The following is a 24482-nucleotide window of genomic DNA, read 5'->3' on the forward strand; positions in this document are numbered from 1 at the left end:
AAAATCCAATTGAGTGATTAAACAGCTCTTCATTTTCTGGCTTTATTTTTATGCTAACTAATTTGTTCTCTGAAAAGTGTCCACAAAGCCAAGTATCTGATTAACATCTTTGTAGGGATGGTTTTTCACCTATTACTAAATTAAACTTGCTTCATTGGAAAGGCAGCAAGATGCATCCTCATTTCAATGTCTACGGAAATAATACAGGTTGACACCAGGAAACATTAACGCCACTGCATCTTTGCTGTTTTCTCATGTGGAAGTCTGTTTAATGTGAAAACAAGGTGATATCTAATTAGCACACAGGTAAGGAATTAAGAAAATCTTTATTTAAGGGTGAAGATGTTTCTCACAAAATCGTTGCGCCAATGCATCATTGAAATTCAAGCTGGAAAGATGATTTTAATATATCACTAGTACATTTTGTATTGCTCTTCTGGTGACAATGTAGTTTGTTTTTGTCAATTACCATTTTAATAATCGGGTAAAGAAAATTAAGTGGATTTTTGAAAGAAAACAATACTGTCAATTATAAGGGCACGGTCGTGCCCTTATATTAAGGCTGAATCGAACAAACGGAATTCTCCCATAGGGAACTTCTGAGATGGGGGCATGGTGTTTGAGGGGCTACACCTCAAAACTGATAGGACGTACTGAGCTGAAATTTGGCATGGACGCGTAGAATCGTCACCCGCTGCTGCAGGCCAAATTTCAGGGCAAAATAATAAAAAATGAGGAATTGGGAGTAAGCTAAAGTTCCAACTGTCAGTTTTTTTCTGCCACTCCCTCTGTGGCTTTTTGACAACGTTTTCCTATAGAGTGAATGAAGATTTTTTTGGGAAGGCATAACTCAGGATAGAGGACGAATTAAGACTTGGGGTTTGTTTTACTAGATAGAGTATGCCCCAGTGTAGTGCCTTTTGGGGTTGTGGTTTTTCAGAAAGTTATAGGGTTTTTTTAATTAAGAGAAATATGCCCCATTATAGAGATAGGGCATTTCAATTTGTTGCGCCTGCGCAGTGACCGCCAGCAGGGGGTGTACAGAGAGTAGCTCTGGCAGTTGGGCACGAGGAGACAGAGCGGGAAGGAGTCACGTGGAGCTGCAGGAGGACAGCCAGCGGTTCCCGGCGTGTGAGTTCATTGAGGTCCATGAAGCGGGAGGAGATCGCCGGAGCTGCGTAGCACTGGGTGAGTTCTGTCAGGCAGCCCACCGCTGTGTACCCAGCTTCCACTTCTCCCCCGCGTGTCCGGCCACCCTCCCTTCCCGCCCGCCCGGCCACCCTCCCCTCCCGCCCGCCCGCCCGCTCGCCTGCTCGCCCGCCCGCTTGCCCGCTGTGTGCCCGGCCGCCCGCCGGACCTTCCCTGGTGGCTGCCTGCGTCTCCTCCCCGCGTCTGTGGTGCGGCTGGCAGTAGGAGGCGTCTCGGGCAGCTGTGTCCGGCCACTCCTCCCTCCTCCTCCTCCCGCTGTGTCCGGCCCTCCCTACCTGCAGTATGCGGTATTTATCAAGGTCTCTATGGTCACCAGTCACCCCCCCTTCCCCCTCTCGCCCTCCCTGCTGTGTGTCCGTCTCCCCCCCCCTGCTGTGTGTCCGTCGCCCCCCCCCTTGCCCTCCCTGCTGTGTGTCCCCCCCTCCTCCCTGCAGTGTGTTCCCCCCCGTGCCCTCCCTGCTGTGAGTCCGGCCACCCTCCCCTCCTCCCGCTGTGTCCGGCCACCCCCCCCTCCCGCTGTGTCCGGCCACCCCCCCCCCCCCTCTCGCTGTGTCCGTCCACCCCCCCCCTCCCGCTGTGTCCGGCCACCCCCCCCTCCCGCTGTGACCGGCCACCCCCCCCACTCCCGCTGTGTCTGGCCACCCCCCCCTCCCGCTGTGTCCGGCCACCCTCCCCTCCTCCCGCTGTGTCCGGCCACCCTCCCCTCCTCCCGCTGTGTCCGGCCACCCCCCCCTCCCGCTGTGTCCGGCCACCCCCCCTCCCGCTGTGTCCGTCCACCCCCCCCCTCCCGCTGTGTCCGGCCACCCTCCCCCTCCCGCTGTGTCCGGCCACCCCCCCCTCCTCCCGCTGTGTCCGGCCACCCCCCCTCCTCCCGCTGTGTCAGGCCACCCCCCCTCCTCCCGCTGTGTCTGTCCACCCCCCCTCCTCCTCTCTGCTGTGTGTCCGTTCTCCCCCCGCCCTCCCTGCTGTGTGTCCGTCCCCCCCCGCCCTCCCTGCAGCGCCTGACACACGCACACGCAGCGCCTGACACACACGCACACACGCAGCACCTGACACACACACACAGACGCAGCACCTGACACTCACACGGACCTGACACACACGCACACACTCACACGCAGCGCCTGACACACACAGACACGCAGCGCCTGACACACACAGACACGCAGCGCCTGACACACACACACTCACGCACCTGACACACACACTCACGCACCTGACACACACACACACACTCACGCACCTGACACACACACACTCACGCACCTGACACACGCACACTCACGCACCTGACACACGCACACGGCACGCAGCACCTGACACACACACACAGCACCTGACACACACACACACACACGCAGCACCTGACACACAGACATGCAGCGCCTGACACACACACACAGACACGCAGCACCTGACACACACACGCAGACACGCAGCACCTGACACACACACACACACGCAGCACCTGACACACACACGCAGACATGCAGCACCTGACACACACACGCAGACACGCAGCACCTGACACACACACGCAGACACGCAGCACCTGACACAGACACGCAGCACCTGACACACACACACATACGCAGCACCTGACACACACACACACACAGCACCTGACACACACACACGCAGCACCTGACACAGACATGCAGCGCCTGACACACACACGCAGACATGCAGCACCTGACACACACATGCAGCACCTGACAGACACACACACACACACACACACACATGCAGCACCTGACACACCCACACACACAGACATGCAGCACCTGACACACCCACACACACACGCAGCACCTGACACACATACATACATGTGGCATTTAACGCACACACGCACAGCACCTGACACACAATCATATACACTCAGAGCACCTAACACACACATACACTCGCAGCACCTCACACACACTCGTATACACACGCAGCACCTGCCACTCACACATATATACACATGTAGCACCTGCCACTCCCACATACATGAACAGCACCTAACACACACATATATACATGCAGCACCTGACACACACATACACATGCAGCACCTGACAGTCACACACATACAGATGCGACACAAACACATACACGCTCAACACCTGACACCCACGTGGCAGCTGACGCATACAAATGCAGCACCTTAGATACACACATATACACGTGCAGCACCTGAGACACACACATACACGTACAGCACCTGACACACACACACATGTATGTACACGCGCGGCTCCAGGCACACACATACGTACGTACACACGCGGAATTTAACACACACACACACATACACGTGCGGCACCTGACACACATGTACGAACACGCGTGGCTCCTGACACACACACACGCGTGGCTCCTGACACACACACACACACACATGTACGAACACGCGCGGCTCCTGACACACACACGTATATACGTATACGCACGGCACCTGACACCTACACGTATGTACGTATACGCACGGCTCCTGACACCCACACGCATGTACACGCGCGGCTCCTGGCACACACACACACACACACGTACGTACACGCGCGGCACCTGACACACGCCTGTACGTACACACATGCACAGCACCTGACATACACACATGTAGGTTCGCGCCACCTGACACACACACACACACACACGTACACGTACGACACTTGACACACACGTACGTACACGCACGGCACTGATACGTATGTACGCGCACGGCACCTGACACTCACGTACATACTAGTGATGAGTGGGTTCGGTTCGTCGGAATCCGAACCCCCCGAACTTCACCCATTTTACACGGGTCCGAGGCAGGTTCGAACCTTCCCGCCTTGCTCGGCTAGCCTGAGCGCGCACGAACGTCATCATCCCGCTGTCGGATTCTCGCGAGATTCGGATGTCTGCATTCGTGGAAAGGGATCCCATGTGTAAACATGGGACCCCTTTCAGTCCGTCTGGTCCGGGTGTTCGGTTTGTTGTTTTGCCAAGTACGTGGATTTAATCTGGAACCTGGATCAGGTGAGTATAATTATCTTTTATTTTCAGGTACCCGTGGATTCTACTTGGAGAAGAGGACCGACTGCTTCATGTCAACATAGGTAAGTATGTGTGTGTCGGCAGGTGGGAAATAAAGTTATACTTTCACGGTGTCTGTGTCCTGTTTTTATTTGGGTATTTTTTCCCCAGTAGAACTACAGGTACCAGCGGGCCCGTTTTTCTCCTGCATGCTGGTACTTGTGGTTCTCCAAGTACCAGCTTGCGGGGGAGGCTTGCTGGGACTTGTAGTACTACTAGAAAAAACAATATTCTTTAAATTTTCTCAAGGCTATCAGCCTCCCATCCGCAGCCCTTGGATGGGGGGGACAGCCTCGGGCTTCACCCCTGGCCCTTAGGTGGCTGGGGGGGGGGACCCCTTGATTGAAGGGGTCCCCACTCCCCCAGGGTACCCCGGCCAGGGGTGACTAGTTGGATATTTAATGCCACGGCCGCAGGGCACTGTATAAAAGTGACCCCCGGCTGTGGCATTATCTGTCCAGCTAGTGGAGCCCGATGCTGGTGTAAAAAATACGGGGGACCCCTACTCTTTTTGTCCCCCGTATTTTTTGCACCAGCACCAGGCGCAGAGCCCGGTGCTGGTTTTAAAAATACGGGGGATCCCCTGTCCGTTTTTCCCCCGGATTTTTAGAACCAGGACCGGCTCGAAGAGCCCGAGGCTGGTTATGCTTTGGAGGGGGGACCCACGCAATTTTTTTTTCGGGTTTTTCACATTCCATTTAAAAAATAAATAATATTTTAAAAAATATATAAATAATACTTGTGCCTCCAAAAAAGACAAACCAAGTACCTAATCCCTTCTAATATAAATAGATATGCTATTACCAAGAAAAAAAAACTGCAAAAAAAAAACATGTTTTTAAATTTTTTTTATTAGATTCCGCCAGCAAAGTGTGGCGGATTGAAAATGACGAATTTACTGTTTAAAAGCACTGTTGTCGAATTTACAAACTTCAATTGAATATACTTTTGTCGAATTGCCGCATTTGTACCATTGCAGAAAAGTCGAATTTGTCAAATGTCGAATTTTAAAGTCGAATTTTGAAAGCCTGTAAGAATAGGCTCCGTCCCCTTCTACCCCTGTACCTTGCTCTCTCCTGTCTGTGCTCTCTCCCGTCTGTAGGACTAGGCCCCGCCCCCTTCTTACCCTCCTGTGACTGCTCTCTCCTGACAAGTGGACCAGGCCTGCCCCCTACACGCTGCTGGTGTCTTCATTGTTACTTGGTCTGGAGCTCCGTTGGGGAGAGAACTCACGTGAGCTCATTAAGAATGAGGAACTGGGATGTTTTAATTTTATTGTGAGTAGTGTAGTGTGGTGATGTAGTATGTTGTATGGGGGGTATAGTGTAATTATGAAGTGCAGCATATGGGAGGGCTGTAGCATAGTGATGTAGTGTGGCATATGGGGGGTGGTAGCGCATAGGCGTGCGTACAGGGGGTGCCTGGTGCGCACAGGCACTCCCTAATGTCCAGCACCGCTGCACGCCACGCTTGCTGTAGCACAGTGATCGCTGACTGTGTGATCGGTGGAGCCTAGCCTGCAGCTCATTTCCGTACCTCCCACCACCGCTGCACCCGACCCCCCTCTGCCTGCTGCTAATACTATGCTGAGTGCATTCGTCGGCGGCCTCACTGGGGGGACTGGCGTCACCTTGCAATGTGACGTGGTGATGTCCGCCCATGCTCTCCTCCCGCCCACCTGTGCTTTCCTCCTGCTGCGGTCTCTCAGTCCTAGTGTGCCGCGGCCGCCACACCACTGGCAGTGTTCCTCTAGGAGGGACTGGGAGCTGCTGGCAGACACATTCTGCTGAGACTTACTTGTCAGTGCGGGTTCCGGACGGCAGGCGGCGGGTGGGAGGGCAGACGGGGAGCAGGTGTCACAAGGAGTGTGTGGGTAACTAATTCACAATACTTCCGCTCAACGTGGCACTGCTGGTCCTTCATCTCCCATGTCTCTTCACCAGGTGGCGGGCGGCCCGGAAATTAAGTGATGTGTTGTGCAGCAGTCAGTGTGAAGTGACTGTGAGTAACACTGGTGGTGCTGATGATGCTGCTGCAGAATCTGGAAGCAATTAATTCATAAATATAATGTACTCTATCAGTGTTTCTCTGACGTCCTAGTGGATGCTGGGAACTCCGTAAGGACCATGGGGATTAGCGGCTCCGCAGGATACTGGGCACAAAAGTAAAGCTTTAGGACTACCTGGTGTGCACTGGCTCCTCCCCCTATGACAATCCTCCAAGCCTCAGTTAGATTTTTGTGCCCGGCCGAGAAGGGTGCACACTAGGGGCTCTCCTGAGCTTCTTAGTGAAAGTTTAGTTTTAGGTTTTTTATTTTCAGTGAGACCTGCTGGCAACAGGCTCACTGCATCGAGGGACTAAGGGGAGAAGAAGCGAACTCACCTGCGTGCAGAGTGGATTGGGCTTCTTAGGCTACTGGACACCATTAGCTCCAGAGGGACCGAACACAGGCCCAGCCTCGGAGCTCGGTCCCAGAGCCGCGCCGCCGGCCCCCTTACAGAGCCAGAAGCAAGAAGAGGTCCGGAAAATCGGCGGCAGAAGACATCCTGTCTTCACCAAGGTAGCGCACAGCACTGCAGCTGTGCGCCATTGCTCCTCAGCACACTTCACACTTCGGTCACTGAGGGTGCAGGGCGCTAGGGGGGGGCACCCTGAGCAGCAATAGAAACACCTTGGCTGGCGAAAATACATCACATATAGCCCCCAGGGCTATATGGATGAATTTTAACCCCTGGCAGATTCCACAGAAAAACGGGAGAAAAGGCTGCCGAGAAGGGGGCGGAGCCTATCTCCTCAGCACACTGGCGCCATTTTCTCTCACAGCTCCGTTGGAGGGAAACTCCCTGGCTCTCCCCTGCAGTTACTACACTACAGAAAGGGGTTAAAAAAGAGAGGGGGGCACTAATTAGGCGTAGTATAACAATACAGCAGCTATAAGGGGAAAAACACTTATATAAGGTTATCCCTGTATATATATATATATATATAGCGCTCTGGTGTGTGCTGGCATACTCTCCCTCTGTCTCCCCAAAGGGCTAGTGGGGTCCTGTCCTCTATCAGAGCATTCCCTGTGTGTGTGTCGGTACGATTGTGTCGACATGTATGAGGAGGAAAATGGTGTGGAGGCGGAGCAATTGCCTGTAATGGAGTTGTCACCCCCTAGGGAGTCGACACCTGAGTGGCTGAGCTTATGGAAGGAATTACGTGACAGTGTCAGCTCTTTACAAAAGATTGATGACATGAGACAGCCGGCTACTCAGCCTGTGCCTGTCCAGGTGTCTCAAAAGCCATCAGGGGCTCTAAAACGCCCGTTACCGCAGATGGCAGATACAGACGCCGACACGGATACTGATTCCAGTGTCGACGATTAAGAGACGAATGTGACTTCCAGTAGGGCCACACGTTACATGATTGAGGCTATGGAAAATGTTTTTACACATTTCTGATAATACCAGTACCACTAAAAAGGGTATTATGTTGGGTGAGAAAAAACTGCCTGTAGTTTTTCCTGCATCTGAGGAATTAAATGAAGTGTGTGATGATGCGTGGGTTTCCCCCGATAAAAACTGTTAATTCCTAAAAAGTTATTAGCATCATACCCCTTCCCGCCAGAGGATAGGGCACATTGGGAAACACCCCCTAGGGTGAATAAAGCGCTCACACGCTTGTCTAAACAGGTGGCACTACCGTCCCCGGATACGGCCGCCCTTAAGGAACCTGCTGACAGAAAGCAGTAAAATATCCTAAAATGTATATACACTCACACGGGTGTGATACTGCGACCAGCAATCGCCTCAGCCTGGATGTGCAGTGCTGGGGTGGCTTGGTCGGATTCCCTGACTGACAATATTGATACCCTAGATAGGGACAGTATATTACTGACTATAGAGCATTTAAAAGATGCTTTCTATATATGCGTGATGCACAGAGGGATATTTGCCGACTGGCATCAAGAGTAAGTGCGCTGTCCATTTCTGCCAGAAGAGGGTTATGGACAAGACAGTGGTCAGGTGATGCTGATTCCAAAAGGCATATGGAAGTATCGCCTTATAAAAGGGAGGAGTTATTTGGGGTAGGTCTAACAGACCTGGTGGCCACGGCAACGGCTGGGAAATCCACATTTTTACCCCAGGTAGCCTCTCAACATAAGAAGACGCCGTATTATCAGGCGCAGTCCTTTGGGCCCCATAAGGGCAAGCGGGCAAAAGGCTCCTCATTTCTGCCCCGTGGCAGAGGGAGAGGAAAAAGGCTGCAGCAAACAGCCAGTTCCCAGGAACAGAAACGGTGGGGGCCCGTCTCATAAATTTCAGCGTGCAGTGGGCTCACTCACAGGTGGACCCCTGGATCCTTCAGGTGGTATCTCAGGGGTACAAATTGGAATTCGAGACGTCTCCCCTTCGCCGTTTTCCTAAAGTCTGCTTTACCGACGTCTCCCTCCGACAGGGAGGCGGTATGGGAAGCCATTCACAAGCTGTATTCCCAGCAGGTGATAATCAAGGTACCCCTCCTACAACAGGGAAAGGGGTATTATTCCACGCTGTTTGTGGTACCGAAGCCGGACGGCTCGGTGAGACCTAATTTAAATCTGAAATCCTTGAACACTTACATACAAAGGTTCAAATTCAAGATGGAGTCACTCAGAGCGGTGATGGCAAACCGGGAAGAAGGGGATTATATGGTGTCTCTGGACATCAAGGATGCTTATCTCCATGTCCCAAATTACCCTTCTCACCAAGGGTACCTCAGGTTTGTGGTACAGAACTGTCACTATCAGTTTCAGACGCTGCCGTTTGGTTTGTCCACGGCACCCCGGGTCTTTACCAAAGTAATGGCCGAAATGATGATACTCCTTCGAAGGAAGGGAGTTTTAATTATCCCTTACTTGGACGATCTCCGGATAAGGGCAAGATCCAGGGAACAGTTGGTAGTCGGGGTAGCACTATCTCAAGTAGTGTTGCGGCAGCACGGTTGGATTCTTAATATTCCAAAATCGCAGCTGATTCCGACGACACGTCTTCTATTCCTAAGGATGATCCTGGACACAGTCCAGAAAATAAGAATTTACTTACCGATAATTCTATTTCTCATAGTCCGTAGTGGATGCTGGGGACTCCGAAAGGACCATGGGGAATAGCGGCTCCGCAGGAGACTGGGCACAAAGTAAAAGCTTTAGGACTAGCTGGTGTGCACTGGCTCCTCCCCCTATGACCCTCCTCCAAGCCTCAGTTAGGATACTGTGCCCGGACGAGCGTACACAATAAGGAAGGATTTTGAATCCCGGGTAAGACTCATACCAGCCACACCAATCACACCGTACAACTTGTGATCTGAACCCAGTTAACAGCATGATAACAGAAGGAGCCTCTGAAAAGATGGCTCACAACAACAATAACCCGATTTTTGTAACAATAACTATGTACAAGTAATGCAGACAATCCGCACTTGGGATGGGCGCCCAGCATCCACTATGGACTATGAGAAATAGAATTATCGGTAAGTAAATTCTTATTTTCTCTAACGTCCTAGTGGATGCTGGGGACTCCGAAAGGACCATGGGGATTATACCAAAGCTCCCAACCGGGTGGGAGAGTGCGGATGACTCTGCAGCACCGAATGAGAGAACTCCAGGTCCTCCTCAGCCAGGGTATCAAATTTGTAGAATTTAGCAAACATGTTTTCCCCTGACCAAGTAGCTGCTCGGCAAAGTTGTAAAGCCGAGACCCCTCGGGCAGCCGCCCAAGATGAGCCCACTTTCCGTGTGGAATGGGCTTTTACAGATTTTGGCTGTGGCAGGCCTGCCACAGAATGTGCAAGCTGAATTGTACTACAAATCCAACGAGCAATCGTCTGCTTAGAAGCAGGAGCACCCAGCTTGCTGGGTGCATACAGGATAAACAGCGAATCAGATTTTCTGACTCCAGCCGTCCTGGAAACATATATTTTCAGGGCCCTGACTACGTCCAGCAACTTGGAATCCTCCAAGTCCCTAGTAGCCGCAGGCACCACATATGAAAAATTAGGTAAGGGCTTTTATAGGATAAAGCCGCCAATTCTGAGACACGATGTACAGAGAGCCAACGTAAAAAATAACAATGTTTATTAATAAAACATATAAAAAGATTAATTGTCAAATAACCGGTGAAAAATATATATAAATATATATAAGAACATTCTACCTTTGAGAAAGTCACGTGAACGTGACGAAACGCGTCAGGACCCGCCCCTATCCACACTCAGCTCAGGTGAAATCTTCCAGGTGTTCCTTGGTCCCCACTGCACCCTCCTTCTACAGCATCCGACATCAGCGGCTTCAGCGCACACGCCGCCACGACCGGGTTGTGAGAGAGACGGTCCATTCCTTTCCGCTGCACAGCGTATATGGGCATTGCAGGACATTGAAGCCGAGGACGCTCGGCTCTTACCAGCCCATTTTGGAAAGGTATTGAATATCAATTTCAACTGAGGGACTTTTTTATTCATTAGGATCCTACCAACACACCTGGTATTTATCAACTATCTAACAAGTGAATCACTGAACTTTTCACCCCAATAAGCTGAGTCATTACAATATACCACTAGTTCACGTCTAGTGACTGTTCTTATATATATTTGTATATATTTTTCACCGGTTATTTGACAATTAATCTTTTTATATGTTTTATTAATAAACATTGTTATTTTTTACGTTGGCTCTCTGTACATCATGTTTCGTTCCTGATATTCAGCGCAGCCGTTTGTTCTTTTTCTATGCTATCACCACAATACTACACATAGTATTCCGGCAAGCGCAGACTATCAGGAACATAAAATTGTGATTATTTAATTCTATGAAACACGTATTGGTTTTCACTTTTTATTTTGATGATTAGGCGCTCGTTTGTTGCAGTTTTTTGTTTTGGTCAATTCTGAGACACGCCTGGCTGAAGCCAGGGCTAACAGCATTACCACTTTCCATGTGAGATATTTTAAGTCCACAGTGGTGAGTGGTTCAAACCAATGTGATTTTAGGAATCCCAAAACTACATTGAGATCCCAAGGTGCCACTGGAGGCACAAAAGGAGGCTGTATATGCAGTACTACCTTGACAAACGTCTGAACTTCAGGAACAGAAGCCAGTTCTTTTTGGAAGAATATTGACAGGGCCGAAATTTGAACCTTAATGGACCCTAATTTGAGGCCCATAGACAGTCCTGTTTGCAGGAAATGCAGGAAACGACCCAGTTGAAATTCCTCTGTAGGGGCCTTCCTGGCCTCGCACCACGCAACATATTTACGCCAAATACGGTGATAATGTTGTATGGTTACATCCTTCCTGGCTTTGATCAGGGTAGGGATGACTTCATCCGGAATGCCTTTTTCCTTCAGGATCCGGCGTTCAACCGCCATGCCGTCAAACGCAGCCGCGGTAAGTCTTGGAACAGACATGGTCCCTGCTGGAGCAGGTCCTTTCTTAGAGGTAGAGGCCACGGGTCTTCCGTGAGCATCTCTTGAATTTCCGGGTACCAAGTCCTTCTTGGCCAATCCGGAGCCACGAGTATAGTCTTTACTCCTCTCCTTCTTATGATTCTCAGTACTTTTGGTATGAGAGGAAGAGGAGGGAACACATACACTGACTGGTACACCCACGGTGTTACCAGAGAGTCCACAGCTATTGCCTGAGGGTCCCTTGACCTGGCGCAATATCTGTCCAGCTTTTTGTTGAGGCGGGACGCCATCATGTCCACCCTTTGGTTTTTCCCAACGGTTCACAATCATGTGGAAGACTTCTGGGTGAAGTCCCCACTCCCCCGGGTGAAGATCGTGTCTGCTGAGGAAGTCTGCTTCCCAGTTGTCCACTCCCGGAATGAACACTGCTGACAGTGCTATCACATGATTCTCCGCCCAGCGAAGAATCCTTGCCACTTCCATCATTGCCCTCCTGCTTCTTGTGCCGCCCTGTCTGTTTACGTGGGCGACTGCCGTGATGTTGTCCGACTGGATCAACACCGGCTGACCCTGAAGCAGAGGTCTTGCCTGACTTAGGGCATTGTAAATGGCCCTTAGTTCCAGGATATTTATGTGAAGTGACGTTTCCATGCTTGACCACAAGCCCAGGAAATTTCTTCCCTGTGTGACTGCTCCCCAGCCTCTCAGGCTGGCATCCGTGGTCACCAGGACCCAATCCTGAATGCCGAATCTGCGGCCCTCTAGGAGATGAGCACTCTGTAACCACCACAGGAGAGACATCCTTGTCCTTGGAGACAGGGTTATCCGCTGATGCATTTGAAGATGCGATCCGGACCATTTGTCCAGCAGATCCCACTGAAAAGTTCTTGCATGGAATCTGCCGAATGGAATCGCTTCGTAAGAAGCCACCATCTTTCCCAGGACCATTGTGCATTGTACTGACACTTGGCCTGGTCTTAGGAGGTTCCTGACTATGTCGGATAACTCCTTGGCTTTCTCCTCCGGGAGAAACACCTTTTTCTGTACTGTGTCCAGAATCATCCCTAGGAACAGCAGACGTGTCGTCGGAATCAGCTGCGATTTTGGAATATTTAGAATCCATCCGTGCTGTCGTAGTACTACTTGAGATAGTGCTACTCCGACCTCTAACTGTTCTCTGGACCTTGCCTGCTTACTTTGTGCCTTCCAATGCACAATGCAAACTACAGGTAGTGCTGCAGGGCCCACACCCTTTTACTTGCCGTACAGAGCAGCTCTGGAGCTGTTACAGTGCCCAGCTGCTGCAAGAAATCAGCTTGAATGCTTCAGGGGCTGGGGCATAGCCAACATGAGCCCCACACCGAAGGAGGGTGGAGGTGTTTAATGCGAACTAGGGGTCATCCAAGCGCCGCAAAAGGCCGCCATGCCCTGCACGCCCCTTTTCTCTTTTCATATGCAGACGAGGGTTGAAGCCAACTTTGACTCACTGCTTGGATGACATCACCGTATGCAAATCCATCTGCTGCAGGCCTTCCCCCAGGAATGCTTGCACTAGTTGTTGCATTTGGTTTGTTGTTTGACCCACTGCTTGGATGACATCACCGTATGCAAATCCATCTGCTGCAGGCCTTCCCCCAGGAATGCTTGCACTAGTTGTTGCATTTGGTTTGTTGTTTGGGGGTGCTTCATTATTAGGCAGCCTTCTGCCCTCCCATGTTCATCTGAAAATTTGTGTTCTCCCTGCAGTTGTTGTCCCCAGATGAGAGTTCCCTTGTGCTGCCTCAGTTGAATCTCCTTTACTTGACAGAGATGTGCCTGAGCAGCGGCCCTCCCCAGCCCTATCCCAAATCATACTTATTTTGCATAGGAGATACCATGGTCATGAAGATTGTTCTCCCAGGGTGAGGTTCATTCATTGCATTCTGGGTATGCTGACCCCTGTGATTTCCCCAAATGTGGGAAACTCGACTGCATTATTTGTGGTAGTGGGGGACTGTGTTTGTGCTTTCCTCTGGTCAGCTCTGGTAAAAGTCAGATTTATTTGTCTCAGATCTTCCTCTAGCCTTGTTCTTCTTTCGAGAGTTCCCTTGTGCTGCCTCAGTTGGATCTCCTTCACTTGACAGGGGGGTACCCGAGCAGCGACCCTCCCCAGCTCTAGCCCAACTTCTACTTACCTGGCAGGTGAGATACTATGATCATGTAGGTGCTTCTCCCAGGGCAAGGCTCACCCATTGCACTCTGGGTGTGCTGCTCCTGCGATTTCCCCAAATGTGGGAAACTTGACTGCATAATTTGTGTTTCCCCTGGTCGGCTCTCATATAATTCAGATCTCTTTGTCTCAGGTCTCTCTCCAGCCTAGTTTGCTGTCTGTTTCCACTTCTTTTTTCATGAGCCCTCCCTTTTATACCCTTGTGCACTATCCTGACTTCTCCTCCTGTCTGCTTACTTTGTGCCTTCCAATGCACAATGCAAACTACAGGTAGTGCTGCAGGGCCCACACCCTTTTACTTGCCGTACAGAGCAGCTCTGGAGCTGTTACAGTGCCCAGCTGCTGCAAGAAATCAGCTTGAATGCTTCAGGGGCTGGGGCATAGCCAACATGAGCCCCACACCGAAGGAGGGTGGAGGTGTTTAATGTGAACTAGGGGTCATCCAAGCGCCGCAAAAGGCCGCCATGCCCTGCACGCCCCTTTTCTCTTTTCATATGCAGACGAGGGTTGAAGCCAACTTTGACCCACTGCTTGGATGACATCACCGTATGCAAATCCATCTGCTGCAGGCCTTCCCCCAGGAATGCTTGCACTAGTTGTTGCATTTGGTTTGTTGTTTGGGGGTGCTTCAGTATTAAGCAGCCTTCTGCCCTCCCATGTTCATCTGAAAATATGTGTTCTCCCTGCAGTTGTTGTCCCCAGATGAGAGTTCCCTTGTGCTGCCTCAGTTGAATCTCCTTTACTTGACAGAGATGTGCCTGAGCAGCGGCCCTCCCCAGCCCTATCCCAAATCATACTTATTTTGCATAGGAGATACCATGGTCATGAAGATTGTTCTCCCAGGGTGAGGTTCATTCATTGTATTCTGGGTATGCTGACCCCTGTGATTTCCCCAAATGTGGGAAACTCGACTGCATTATTTGTGGTAGTGGGGGACTGTGTTTGTGCTTTCCTCTGGTCAGCTCTGGTAAAAGTCAGATTTATTTGTCTCAGATCTTCCTCTAGCCTTGTTCTTCTTTCGAGCGTTCCCTTGTGCTGCCTCAGTTGGATCTCTTTCACTTGACAGGGGGGTGCCCGAGCAGCGACCCTCCCCAGCTCTAGCCCAACTCCTACTTACCTGCCAGGTGAGATACTATGATCATGAAGGTGCTTCTCCCAGGGCAAGGCTCACCCATTGCACTCTGATTTCCCCAAATGTGGGAAGCTTGACTGCATAATTTGTGTTTCCCCTGGTCGGCTCTCGTATAATTCAGATCTCTTTGTCTCAGGTCTCTCTCCAGCCTAATTTGCTGTCTGTTTCCACTTCTTTTTTCATGAGCCCCTCCCTTTTATACCCTTGTGCACTATCCTGACTTCTCCTCCTGTCTGCTTTCTTTGTGCCTTCCAATGCACAATGCAAACTACAGGTAGTGCTGCAGGGCCCACACCCTTTTACTTGCCGTACAGAGCAGCTCTGGAGCTGTTACAGTGCCCAGCTGCTGCAAGAAATCAGCTTGAATGCTTCAGGGGCTGGGGCATAGCCAACATGAGCCCCACACCGAAGGAGGGTGGAGGTGTTTAATGCGAACTAGGGGTCATCCAAGCGTCGCAAAAGGCCGCCATGCCCTGCACGCCCCTTTTCTCTTTTCATATGCAGACGAGGGTTGAAGCCAACTTTGACCCACTGCTTGGATGACATCACCGTATGCAAATCCATCTGCTGCAGGCCTTCCCCCAGGAATGCTTGCACTAGTTGTTGCATTTGGTTTGTTGTTTGGGGGTGCTTCAGTATTAGGCAGCCTTCTGCCCTCCCATGTTCATCTGAAAATATGTGTTCTCCCTGCAGTTGTTGTCCCCAGATGAGAGTTCCCTTGTGCTGCCTCAGTTGAATCTCCTTTACTTGACAGAGATGTGCATGAGCAGCGGCCCTCCCCAGCCCTATCCCAAATCATACTTATTTTGCATAGGAGATACCATGGTCATGAAGATTACTCTCCCAGGGTGAGGTTCATTCATTGCATTCTGGGTATGCTGACCCCTGTGATTTCCCCAAATGTGGGAAACGCGACTGCTTTATTTGTTGGTAGTGGGGGGACTGTGTTTGTGCTTTCTTCTGGTCAGCTCTGGTAAAAGTCAGATTTCTTTGTCTCAGATCTTCCTCTAGCCTTGTTCTTCTTTCGAGAGTTCCTTTGTGCTGCCTCAGTTGGATCTCCTTCACTTGACAGGGGGGTGCCCGAGCAGCGACCCTCCCCAGCTCTTGCCCAACTCCTACTTACCTGCCAGGTGAGATACTATGATCATGAAGGTGCTTCTCCCAGGGCAAGGCTCACCCATTGCACTCTGGGTGTGCTGCCCCTGCGATTTCCCCAAATGTGGGAAACTTGACTGCATAATTTGTGTTTCCCCTGGTCGGCTCTCGTATAATTCAGATCTCTTTGTCTCAGGTCTCTCTCCAGCCTAGTTTGCTGTCTGTTTCCACTTCTCTTTTCTTGAGCCGCTCCCTTCTATGCCCTTGCGCACTATCCTGACTTCTCCCGTCTGCTTACTTTGTGCCTTCCTACGCACAATGCGAACTACAGGTAGTGCTGCAGGGCCCACACCCTTTTAGTTGCCTTACAGAGCAGCTCTGGAGCTGTTACAGTGCCCAGCTGCTGCAAGAAATCAGCTTGAATGCTTCAGGGGCTGGGGCATAGCCAACATGAGCCCCACACCGAAGGAGGGTGGAGGTGTTTAATGCGAACTAGGGGTCATCCAAGCGCCGCAAAAGGCCGCCATGCCCTGCATAACCCTTTTCTCTTTTCATATGCAGATGAGGGTTCCAGCCAACTTTGGCCCACTGCTTGGATGACATCACCGTATGCAAATCCGTCTTCTGCAGACCTTCACCCAGGAATGCTTTTACTAGTTGTTGCATTTGGTTTGTTGTTTGGGGGTGCTTCAGTATTAGGCAGCCTTCTGTCCTCCCATGTTCATCTGAAAATATGTGTTCTCCCTGCAGTTGTTGTCCCCAGATGAGAGTTCCCTTGTGCTGCCTCAGTTGAATCTCCTTTACTTGACAGAGATGTGCCTGAGCAGCGGCCCTCCCCAGCCCTATCCCAAATCATACTTATTTTGCATAGGAGATACCATGGTCATGAAGATTGTTCTCCCAGGGTGAGGTTCATTCATTGCATTTTGGGTATGCTGACCCCTGTGATTTCCCCAAATTTGGGAAACTCGACTGCATTATTTGTGGTAGTGGGGGACTGTGTTTGTGCTTTCCTCTGGTCAGCTCTGGTAAAAGTCAGATTTCTTTGTCTCAGATCTTCCTCTAGCCTTGTTCTTCTTTCGAGAGTTTCCTTGTGCTGCCTCAGTTGGATCTCCTTCACTTGACAGGGGGGTGCCCGAGCAGCGACCCTCCCAAGCTCTAGCCCAACTCCTACTTACCTGCCAGGTGAGATACTATAATCAGGAAGGTGCTTCTCCCAGGGCAAGGCTCACCCATTGCACTCTGGGTGTGCTGCTCCTGCGATTTCCCCAAATGTGGGAAACTTGACTGCATAATTTGTGTTTCCCCTGGTCGGCTCTCGTATAATTCAGATCTCTTTGTCTCAGGTCTCTCTCCAGCCTAGTTTGCTGTCTGTTTCAACTTCTCTTTTCTTGAGCCGCTCCCTTCTATGCCCTTGCGCACTATCCTGACTTCTCCCGTCTGCTTACTTTGTGCCTTCCAATGCACAATGCATACTACAGGTAGTGCTGCAGGGCCCACACCCTTTTACTTGCCGTTCAGAGCAGCTCTGGAGCTGTTACAGTGCCCTGCTGCTGCAATAAATCAGCTTGAATGCTTCAGGGGATGGGGCATGGCCAACATGAGCCCCACACCAAAGGAGGGTGGGGGTGTTTAATGCGAACTAGGGGTCATCCAAGCACCGCAAAAGGCCGCCATGCCCTGCACGCCCCTTTTCTCTTTTCATATGCAGATGAGGGTTGAAGCCAACTTTGACCCACTGCTTGGATGACATCACCGTATGCAAATCCGTCTTCTGCAGAACTTACCCCAGGAATGCTTGCACTAGTTGTTGCATTTGGTTTGTTGTTTGGGGGTGCTTCAGTATTAGGCAGCCTTCTGCCCTCCCATGTTCATCTGAAAATATGTGTTCTCCCTGCAGTTGTTGTCCCCAGATGAGAGTTCCCTTGTGCTGCCTCAGTTGAATCTCCTTTACTTGACAGAGATGTGCATGAGCAGCGGCCCTCCCCAGCCCTATCCCAAATCATACTTATTTTGCATAGGAGATACCATGGTCATGAAGATTACTCTCCCAGGGTGAGGTTCATTCATTGCATTCTGGGTATGCTGACCCCTGTGATTTCCCCAAATGTGGGAAACGCGACTGCTTTATTTGTTGGTAGTGGGGTACTGTGTTTGTGTTTTCCTCTGGTCAGCTCTGGTAAAAGTCAAATTTCTTTGTCTCAGATCTTCCTCTAGCCTTGTTCTTCTTTCGAGAGTTTCCTTGTGCTGCCTCAGTTGGATCTCCTTCACTTGACAGGGGGGTGCCCGAGCAGCGACCCTCCCCAGCTCTAGCCCAACTCCTACTTACCTGCCAGGTGAGATACTATGATCATGAAGGTGCTTCTCCCAGGGCAAGGCTCACCCATTGCACTCTGGGTGTGCTGCCCCTGCGATTTCCCCAAATGTGGGAAACTTGACTGCATAATTTGTGTTTCCCCTGGTCAGGTCTCGTATAATTCAGATCTCTTTGTCTCAGGTCTCTCTCCAGCCTAGTTTGCTGTCTGTTTCAACTTCTCTTTTCTTGAGCCGCTCCCTTTTATACCCTTGTGCACTATCCTGACTTCTCCTCCTGTCTGCTTACTTTGTGCCTTCCAATGCGCAATGCAAACTACAGGTAGTGCTGCAGGGCCCACACCCTTTTACTTGCCTAACAGAACAGCTCTGGAGCTGTTACAGTGCCAAGCTGCTGCAAGAAATCAGCTTGAATGCTTCAGGGGATGGGGCATGGCCAACATGAGCCCCACACCGAAGGAGGGTGGGGGTGTTTAATGCGAACTAAGGGTCATCCAAGCGCCGCAAAAGGCCGCCATGCCCTGCATACCCCTTTTCTCTTTTCATATGCAGATGAGGGTTCCAGCCAACTTTGGCCCACTGCTTGGATGACATCACCGTATGCAATTCCGTCTTCTGCAGAACTTCCCCCAGGAATGCTTGTACTAGTTGTTGCATTTGGTTTGTTGTTTGGGGGTGCTTCAGTATTAGGCAGCCTTCTGCCCTCCCATGTTCATCTGAAAATATGTGTTCTCCCTGCAGTTGTTGTCCCCAGATGAGAGTTTCCTTGTGCTGCCTCAGTTGAATCTCCTTTACTTGACAGAGATGTGCATGAGCAGCGGCCCTCCCCAGCCCTATCCCAAATCATACTTTTTTTGCATAGGAGATACCATGGTCATGAAGATTGTTCTCCCAGGGTGAGGTTCATTCATTGCATTTTGGGTATGCTGACCCCTGTGATTTCCCCAAATGTGGGAAACTCGACTGCATTATTTGTGGTAGTGGGGGACTGTGTTTGTGCTTTCCTCTGGTCAGCTCTGGAAAAAGTCAGATTTCTTTGTCTCAGATCTTCCTCTAGCCTTGTTCTTCTTTCGAGAGTTCCCTTGTGCTGCCTCAGTTGGATCTCTTTCACTTGACAGGGGGGTGCCCGAACAGCGACTTTCCCCAGCTCTAGCCCAACTCCTACTTACCTGCCAGGTGAGATACTATGATCATGAAGGTGCTTCTCCCAGGGCAAGGCTCACCCATTGCACTCTGGGTGTGCTGCCCCTGCGATTTCCCCAAATGTGGGAAACTTGACTGCATAATTTGTGTTTCCCCTGGTCGGCTCTCGTATAATTCAGATCTCTTTGTCTCAGGTCTCTCTCCAGCCTAGTTTGCTGTCTGTTTCCACTTCTCTTTTCTTCAGCCGCTCCCTTCTATACCCTTGTGCACTATCCTGACTTCTCCTCCCATCTGCTTACTTTGTGCCTTCCAATGCACAATGCAAACTACAGGTAGTGCTGCAGGGCCCACACCCTTTTACTTGCCTTACAGAGCAGCTCTGGAGCTGTTACAGTGCCCAGCTGCTGCAAGAAATCAGCTTGAATGCTTCAGGGGATGGGGCATGGCCAACATGAGCCCCACACCAAAGGAGGGTGGAGGTGTTTAATGCGAACTAGGGGTCATCCAAGCACCGCAAAAGGCCGCCATGCCCTGCACGCCCCTTTTCTCTTTTCATATGCAGATGAGGGTTGAAGCCAACTTTGACCCACTGCTTGGATGACATCACCATATGCAAATCCGTCTTCTGCAGAACTTCCCCCAGGAATGCTTGGACTAGTTGTTGCATTTGGTTTGTTGTTTGGGGGTGCTTCAGTATTAGGCAGCCTTCTGCCCTCCCATGTTCATCTGAAAATATGTGTTCTCCCTGCAGTTGTTGTCCCCAGATGAAAGTTCCCTTGTGCTGCCTCAGTTGAATCTCCTTTACTTGACAGAGATGTGCATGAGCAGCGGCCCTCCCCAGCCCTATTCCAAATCATACTTTTTTTGCATAGGAGATACCATGGTCATGAAGATTTTTCTCCCAGGGTGAGGTTCATTCATTGCATTTTGGGTATGCTGACCCCTGTGATTTCCCCAAATGTGGGAAACTTGACTGCATTATTTGTGGTAGTGGGAGACTGTGTTTGTGCTTTCCTCTGGTCAGCTCTGGTAAAAGTCAGATTTCTTTGTCTCAGATTTTCCTTTAGCCTTGTTCTTCTTTCGAGAGTTCCCTTGTGCTGCCTCAGTTGGATCTCCTTCACTTTACAGGGGGGTACCCGAGCAGCGACCCTCCCCAGCTCTAGCCCAACTCCTACTTACCTGCCAGGTGAGATACTATGATCATGAAGGTGCTTCTCCCAGGGCAAGGCTCACCCATTGTACTCTGGGTGTGCTGCTCCTGCGATTTCCCCAAATGTGGGAAACTTGACTGCATAATTTGTGTTTCCCCTGGTCGGCTCTCGTATAATTCAGATCTCTTTGTCACAGGTCTCTCTCCAGCCTAGTTTGCTGTCTGTTTCCACTTCTCTTTTCTTCAGCCGCTCCCTTCTATACCCTTGTGCACTATCCTGACTTCTCCTCCCGTCTGCTTACTTTGTGCCTTCCAATGCACAATGCAAACTACAGGTAGTGCTGCAGGGCCCACACCCTTTTACTTGCCTTACAGAGCAGCTCTGGAGCTGTTACAGTGCCCAGCTGCTGCAAGAAATCAGCTTGAATGCTTCAGGGGCTGGGGCATAGCCAACATGAGCCCCACACCGAAGGAGGGTGGAGGTGTTTAATGCAAACTAGGGGTCAGACAAGCGCCGCAAAAGGCCACCATGCCCTGCACGCCCCTTTTCTGTTTTCATATGCAGACGAGGGTTGAAGCCAACTTTGACCCACTGCTTGGATGACATCACCATATGCAAATCCATCTGCGGCAGGCCTTCCCCCAGGAATGCTTGCACTAGTTGTTGCATTTGGTTTGTTGTTTGGGGGTGCTTCAGTATTAGGCAGCCTTCTGCCCTCCCATGTTCATCTGAAAATATGTGTTCTCCCTGCAGTTGTTGTCCCAAGATGAGAGTTCCCTTTTGCTGCCTCAGTTGAATCTCCTTTACTTGACAGAGATGTGCATGAGCAGCGGCCCTCCCCAGCCCTATTCCAAATCATACTTATTTTGCATAGGAGATACCATGGTCATGAAGATTTTTCTCCCAGGGTGAGGTTCATTCATTGCATTTTGGGTATGCTGACCCCTGTGATTTCCCCAAATGTGGGAAACTTGACTGCATTATTTGTGGTAGTGGGAGACTGTGTTTGTGCTTTCCTCTGGTCAGCTCTGGTAAAAGTCAGATTTCTTTGTCTCAGATTTTCCTTTAGCCTTGTTCTTCTTTCGAGAGTTCCCTTGTGCTGCCTCAGTTGGATCTCCTTCACTTTACAGGGGGGTACCCGAGCAGCGACCCTCCCCAGCTCTAGCCCAACTCCTACTTACCTGCCAGGTGAGATACTATGATCATGAAGGTGCTTCTCCAAGGGCAAGGCTCACCCATTGTACTCTGGGTGTGCTGCTCCTGCGATTTCCCCAAATGTGGGAAACTTGACTGCATAATTTGTGTTTCCCCTGGTCGGCTCTCGTATAATTCAGATCTCTTTGTCTCAGGTCTCTCTCCAGCCTAGTTTGCTGTCTGTTTCCACTTCTCTTTTCTTCAGCCGCTCCCTTCTATACCCTTGTGCACTATCCTGACTTCTCCTCCCGTCTGCTTACTTTGTGCCTTCCAATGCACAATGCAAACTACAGGTAGTGCTGCAGGGCCCACACCCTTTTACTTGCCTTACAGAGCAGCTCTGGAGCTGTTACAGTGCCCAGCTGCTGCAAGAAATCAGCTTGAATGCTTCAGGGGATGGGGCATGGCCAACATGAGCCCCACACCAAAGGAGGGTGGAGGTGTTTAATGCGAACTACGGGTCATCCAAGCACCGCAAAAGGCCGCCATGCCCTGCACGCCCCTTTTCTCTTTTCATATGCAGATGAGGGTTGAAGCCAACTTTGACCCACTGCTTGGATGACATCACCGTATGCAAATCCGTCTTCTGCAGAACTTCCCCCAGGAATGCTTGCACTAGTTGTTGCATTTGGTTTGTTGTTTGGGGGTGCTTCAGTATTAGGCAGCCTTCTGCCCTCCCATGTTCATCTGAAAATATGTGTTCTCCCTGCAGTTGTTGACCCAAGATGAGAGTTCCCTTGTGCTGCCTCAGTTGAATCTCCTTTACTTGACAGAGATGTGCATGAGCAGCGGCCCTCCCCAGCCCTATTCCAAATCATGCTTATTTTGCATAGGAGATACCATGGTCATGAAGATTTTTCTCCCAGGGTGAGGTTCATTCATTGCATTTTGGGTATGCTGACCCCTGTGATTTCCCCAAATGTGGGAAACTTGACTGCATTATTTGTGGTAGTGGGAGACTGTGTTTGTGCTTTCCTCTGGTCAGCTCTGGTAAAAGTCAGATTTCTTTGTCTCACATTTTCCTTTAGCCTTGTTCTTCTTTCGAGAGTTCCCTTGTGCTGCCTCAGTTGGATCTCCTTCACTTTAATGGGGGTTCCCGAGCAGCGACCCTCCCCAGCTCTAGCCCAACTCCTACTTACCTGCCAGGTGAGATACTATGATCATGAAGGTGCTTCTCCCTGGGCAAGGCTCACCCATTGTACTCTGGGTGTGCTGCTCCTGCAATTTCCCCAAATGTGGGAAACTTGACTGCATAATTTGTGTTTCCCCTGGTCGGCTCTCGTATAATTCAGATCTCTCTGTCTCAGGTCTCTCTCCAGCCTAGTTTGCTGTCTGTTTCCACTTCTCTTTTCTTCAGCCGCTCCCTTCTATACTCTTGTGCACTATCCTGACTTCTCCTCCCGTCTGCTTACTTTGTGCCTTCCAATGCACAATGCAAACTACAGGTAGTGCTGCAGGGCCCACACCCTTTTACTTGCCTTACAGAGCAGCTCTGGAGCTGTTACAGTGCCCAGCTGCTGCAAGAAATCAGCTTGAATGCTTCAGGGGCTGGGGCATAGCCAACATGAGCCCCACACCGAAGGAGGGTGGAGGTGTTTAATGCAAACTAGGGGTCAGACAAGCGCCGCAAAAGGCCACCATGCCCTGCACGCCCCTTTTCTGTTTTCATATGCAGACGAGGGTTGAAGCCAACTTTGACCCACTGCTTGGATGACATCACCATATGCAAATCCATCTGCGGCAGGCCTTCCCCCAGGAATGCTTGCACTAGTTGTTGCATTTGGTTTGTTGTTTGGGGGTGCTTCAGTATTAGGCAGCCTTCTGCCCTCCCATGTTCATCTGAAAATATGTGTTCTCCCTGCAGTTGTTGTCCCCAGATGAGAGTTCCCTTGTGCTGCCTCAGTTGAATCTCCTTAACTTGACAGAGATGTGCCTGAGCAGCGGCCCACCCCAGCTCTATCCCAAATCATACTTATTTTGCATAGGAGATACCATGGTCATGAAGATTATTCTCCCAGGGTGAGGTTCATTCATTGCATTCTGGGTATGCTGACCCCTGTGATTTCCCCAAATGTGGGAAACTCGACTGCTTTATTTGTGGTAGTGGGGGACTGTGTTTGTGTTTTCCTCTGGTCAGCTCTGGTAAAAGTCAGATTTCTTTGTTTCAGATCTTCCTCTAGCCTTGTTCTTCTTTTGAGAGTTCCCTTGTGCTGCCTCAGTTGGATCTCCTTCACTTGACAGGGGGGTGCCCGAGCAGAGACCCTCCCCAGCTCTAGCCCAACTCCTACTTACCTGCCAGGTGAGATACTATGATCATGATGGTGCTTCTCCCAGGGCAAGGCTCACCCATTGCACTCTGGGTGTGCTGCCCCTGCGATTTCCCCAAATGTGGGAAACTTGACTGCATAATTTGTGTTTCCCCTGGTCGGCTCTCGTATAATTCAGATCTCTTTGTCTCAGGTCTCTCTCCAGCCTAGTTTGCTGTCTGTTTCCACTTCTCTTTTCTTCAGCCGCTCCCTTCTATACCCTTATGCACTATCCTGAC

At 50.6% G+C, this 24482-nt stretch overlaps 18 non-coding genes and 1 pseudogene across 18 annotated transcripts; all 19 read left to right on the top strand.

Moving 5' to 3' along the window:
- Positions 1–13550: 13550 nt before the first annotated feature.
- Positions 13551–13714, top strand: LOC135022809 (U1 spliceosomal RNA). The gene has a single exon (XR_010219831.1). It is a non-coding gene; the product is annotated as a U1 spliceosomal RNA (small nuclear RNA).
- A 152-nt stretch (positions 13715–13866) lies between these two features.
- LOC135022833 (U1 spliceosomal RNA) lies at positions 13867–14008 on the top strand (annotated as a pseudogene).
- A 694-nt stretch (positions 14009–14702) lies between these two features.
- On the top strand, positions 14703–14866 carry LOC135022958 (U1 spliceosomal RNA). Its single transcript, XR_010219968.1, has one exon. It is a non-coding gene; the product is annotated as a U1 spliceosomal RNA (small nuclear RNA).
- A 972-nt stretch (positions 14867–15838) lies between these two features.
- On the top strand, positions 15839–16004 carry LOC135022841 (U1 spliceosomal RNA). The gene has a single exon (XR_010219861.1). It is a non-coding gene; the product is annotated as a U1 spliceosomal RNA (small nuclear RNA).
- A 152-nt stretch (positions 16005–16156) lies between these two features.
- Positions 16157–16319, top strand: LOC135022847 (U1 spliceosomal RNA). The gene has a single exon (XR_010219866.1). It is a non-coding gene; the product is annotated as a U1 spliceosomal RNA (small nuclear RNA).
- Positions 16320–16990: 671 nt separating this feature from the next.
- On the top strand, positions 16991–17154 carry LOC135022854 (U1 spliceosomal RNA). Its single transcript, XR_010219873.1, has one exon. It is a non-coding gene; the product is annotated as a U1 spliceosomal RNA (small nuclear RNA).
- Positions 17155–17306: 152 nt separating this feature from the next.
- On the top strand, positions 17307–17469 carry LOC135022887 (U1 spliceosomal RNA). The gene has a single exon (XR_010219905.1). It is a non-coding gene; the product is annotated as a U1 spliceosomal RNA (small nuclear RNA).
- Positions 17470–18140: 671 nt separating this feature from the next.
- Positions 18141–18305, top strand: LOC135022881 (U1 spliceosomal RNA). The gene has a single exon (XR_010219899.1). It is a non-coding gene; the product is annotated as a U1 spliceosomal RNA (small nuclear RNA).
- A 152-nt stretch (positions 18306–18457) lies between these two features.
- Positions 18458–18620, top strand: LOC135022858 (U1 spliceosomal RNA). The gene has a single exon (XR_010219877.1). It is a non-coding gene; the product is annotated as a U1 spliceosomal RNA (small nuclear RNA).
- Positions 18621–19294: 674 nt separating this feature from the next.
- LOC135022969 (U1 spliceosomal RNA) lies at positions 19295–19458 on the top strand. The gene has a single exon (XR_010219979.1). It is a non-coding gene; the product is annotated as a U1 spliceosomal RNA (small nuclear RNA).
- A 152-nt stretch (positions 19459–19610) lies between these two features.
- Positions 19611–19773, top strand: LOC135022848 (U1 spliceosomal RNA). Its single transcript, XR_010219867.1, has one exon. It is a non-coding gene; the product is annotated as a U1 spliceosomal RNA (small nuclear RNA).
- A 674-nt stretch (positions 19774–20447) lies between these two features.
- LOC135022823 (U1 spliceosomal RNA) lies at positions 20448–20611 on the top strand. The gene has a single exon (XR_010219845.1). It is a non-coding gene; the product is annotated as a U1 spliceosomal RNA (small nuclear RNA).
- Positions 20612–20763: 152 nt separating this feature from the next.
- Positions 20764–20926, top strand: LOC135022878 (U1 spliceosomal RNA). Its single transcript, XR_010219896.1, has one exon. It is a non-coding gene; the product is annotated as a U1 spliceosomal RNA (small nuclear RNA).
- A 674-nt stretch (positions 20927–21600) lies between these two features.
- On the top strand, positions 21601–21764 carry LOC135022807 (U1 spliceosomal RNA). Its single transcript, XR_010219829.1, has one exon. It is a non-coding gene; the product is annotated as a U1 spliceosomal RNA (small nuclear RNA).
- Positions 21765–21916: 152 nt separating this feature from the next.
- On the top strand, positions 21917–22079 carry LOC135022903 (U1 spliceosomal RNA). The gene has a single exon (XR_010219921.1). It is a non-coding gene; the product is annotated as a U1 spliceosomal RNA (small nuclear RNA).
- Positions 22080–22753: 674 nt separating this feature from the next.
- Positions 22754–22917, top strand: LOC135022821 (U1 spliceosomal RNA). Its single transcript, XR_010219843.1, has one exon. It is a non-coding gene; the product is annotated as a U1 spliceosomal RNA (small nuclear RNA).
- A 151-nt stretch (positions 22918–23068) lies between these two features.
- LOC135022866 (U1 spliceosomal RNA) lies at positions 23069–23231 on the top strand. The gene has a single exon (XR_010219885.1). It is a non-coding gene; the product is annotated as a U1 spliceosomal RNA (small nuclear RNA).
- A 674-nt stretch (positions 23232–23905) lies between these two features.
- Positions 23906–24069, top strand: LOC135022990 (U1 spliceosomal RNA). The gene has a single exon (XR_010219999.1). It is a non-coding gene; the product is annotated as a U1 spliceosomal RNA (small nuclear RNA).
- A 152-nt stretch (positions 24070–24221) lies between these two features.
- On the top strand, positions 24222–24384 carry LOC135022873 (U1 spliceosomal RNA). Its single transcript, XR_010219891.1, has one exon. It is a non-coding gene; the product is annotated as a U1 spliceosomal RNA (small nuclear RNA).
- Positions 24385–24482: the final 98 nt, after the last annotated feature.

The sequence above is a fragment of the Pseudophryne corroboree genome, unplaced genomic scaffold (genome assembly GCF_028390025.1).
Source record: "Pseudophryne corroboree isolate aPseCor3 unplaced genomic scaffold, aPseCor3.hap2 scaffold_394, whole genome shotgun sequence".
In the NCBI taxonomy this organism is placed as follows: domain Eukaryota; kingdom Metazoa; phylum Chordata; class Amphibia; order Anura; family Myobatrachidae; genus Pseudophryne; species Pseudophryne corroboree.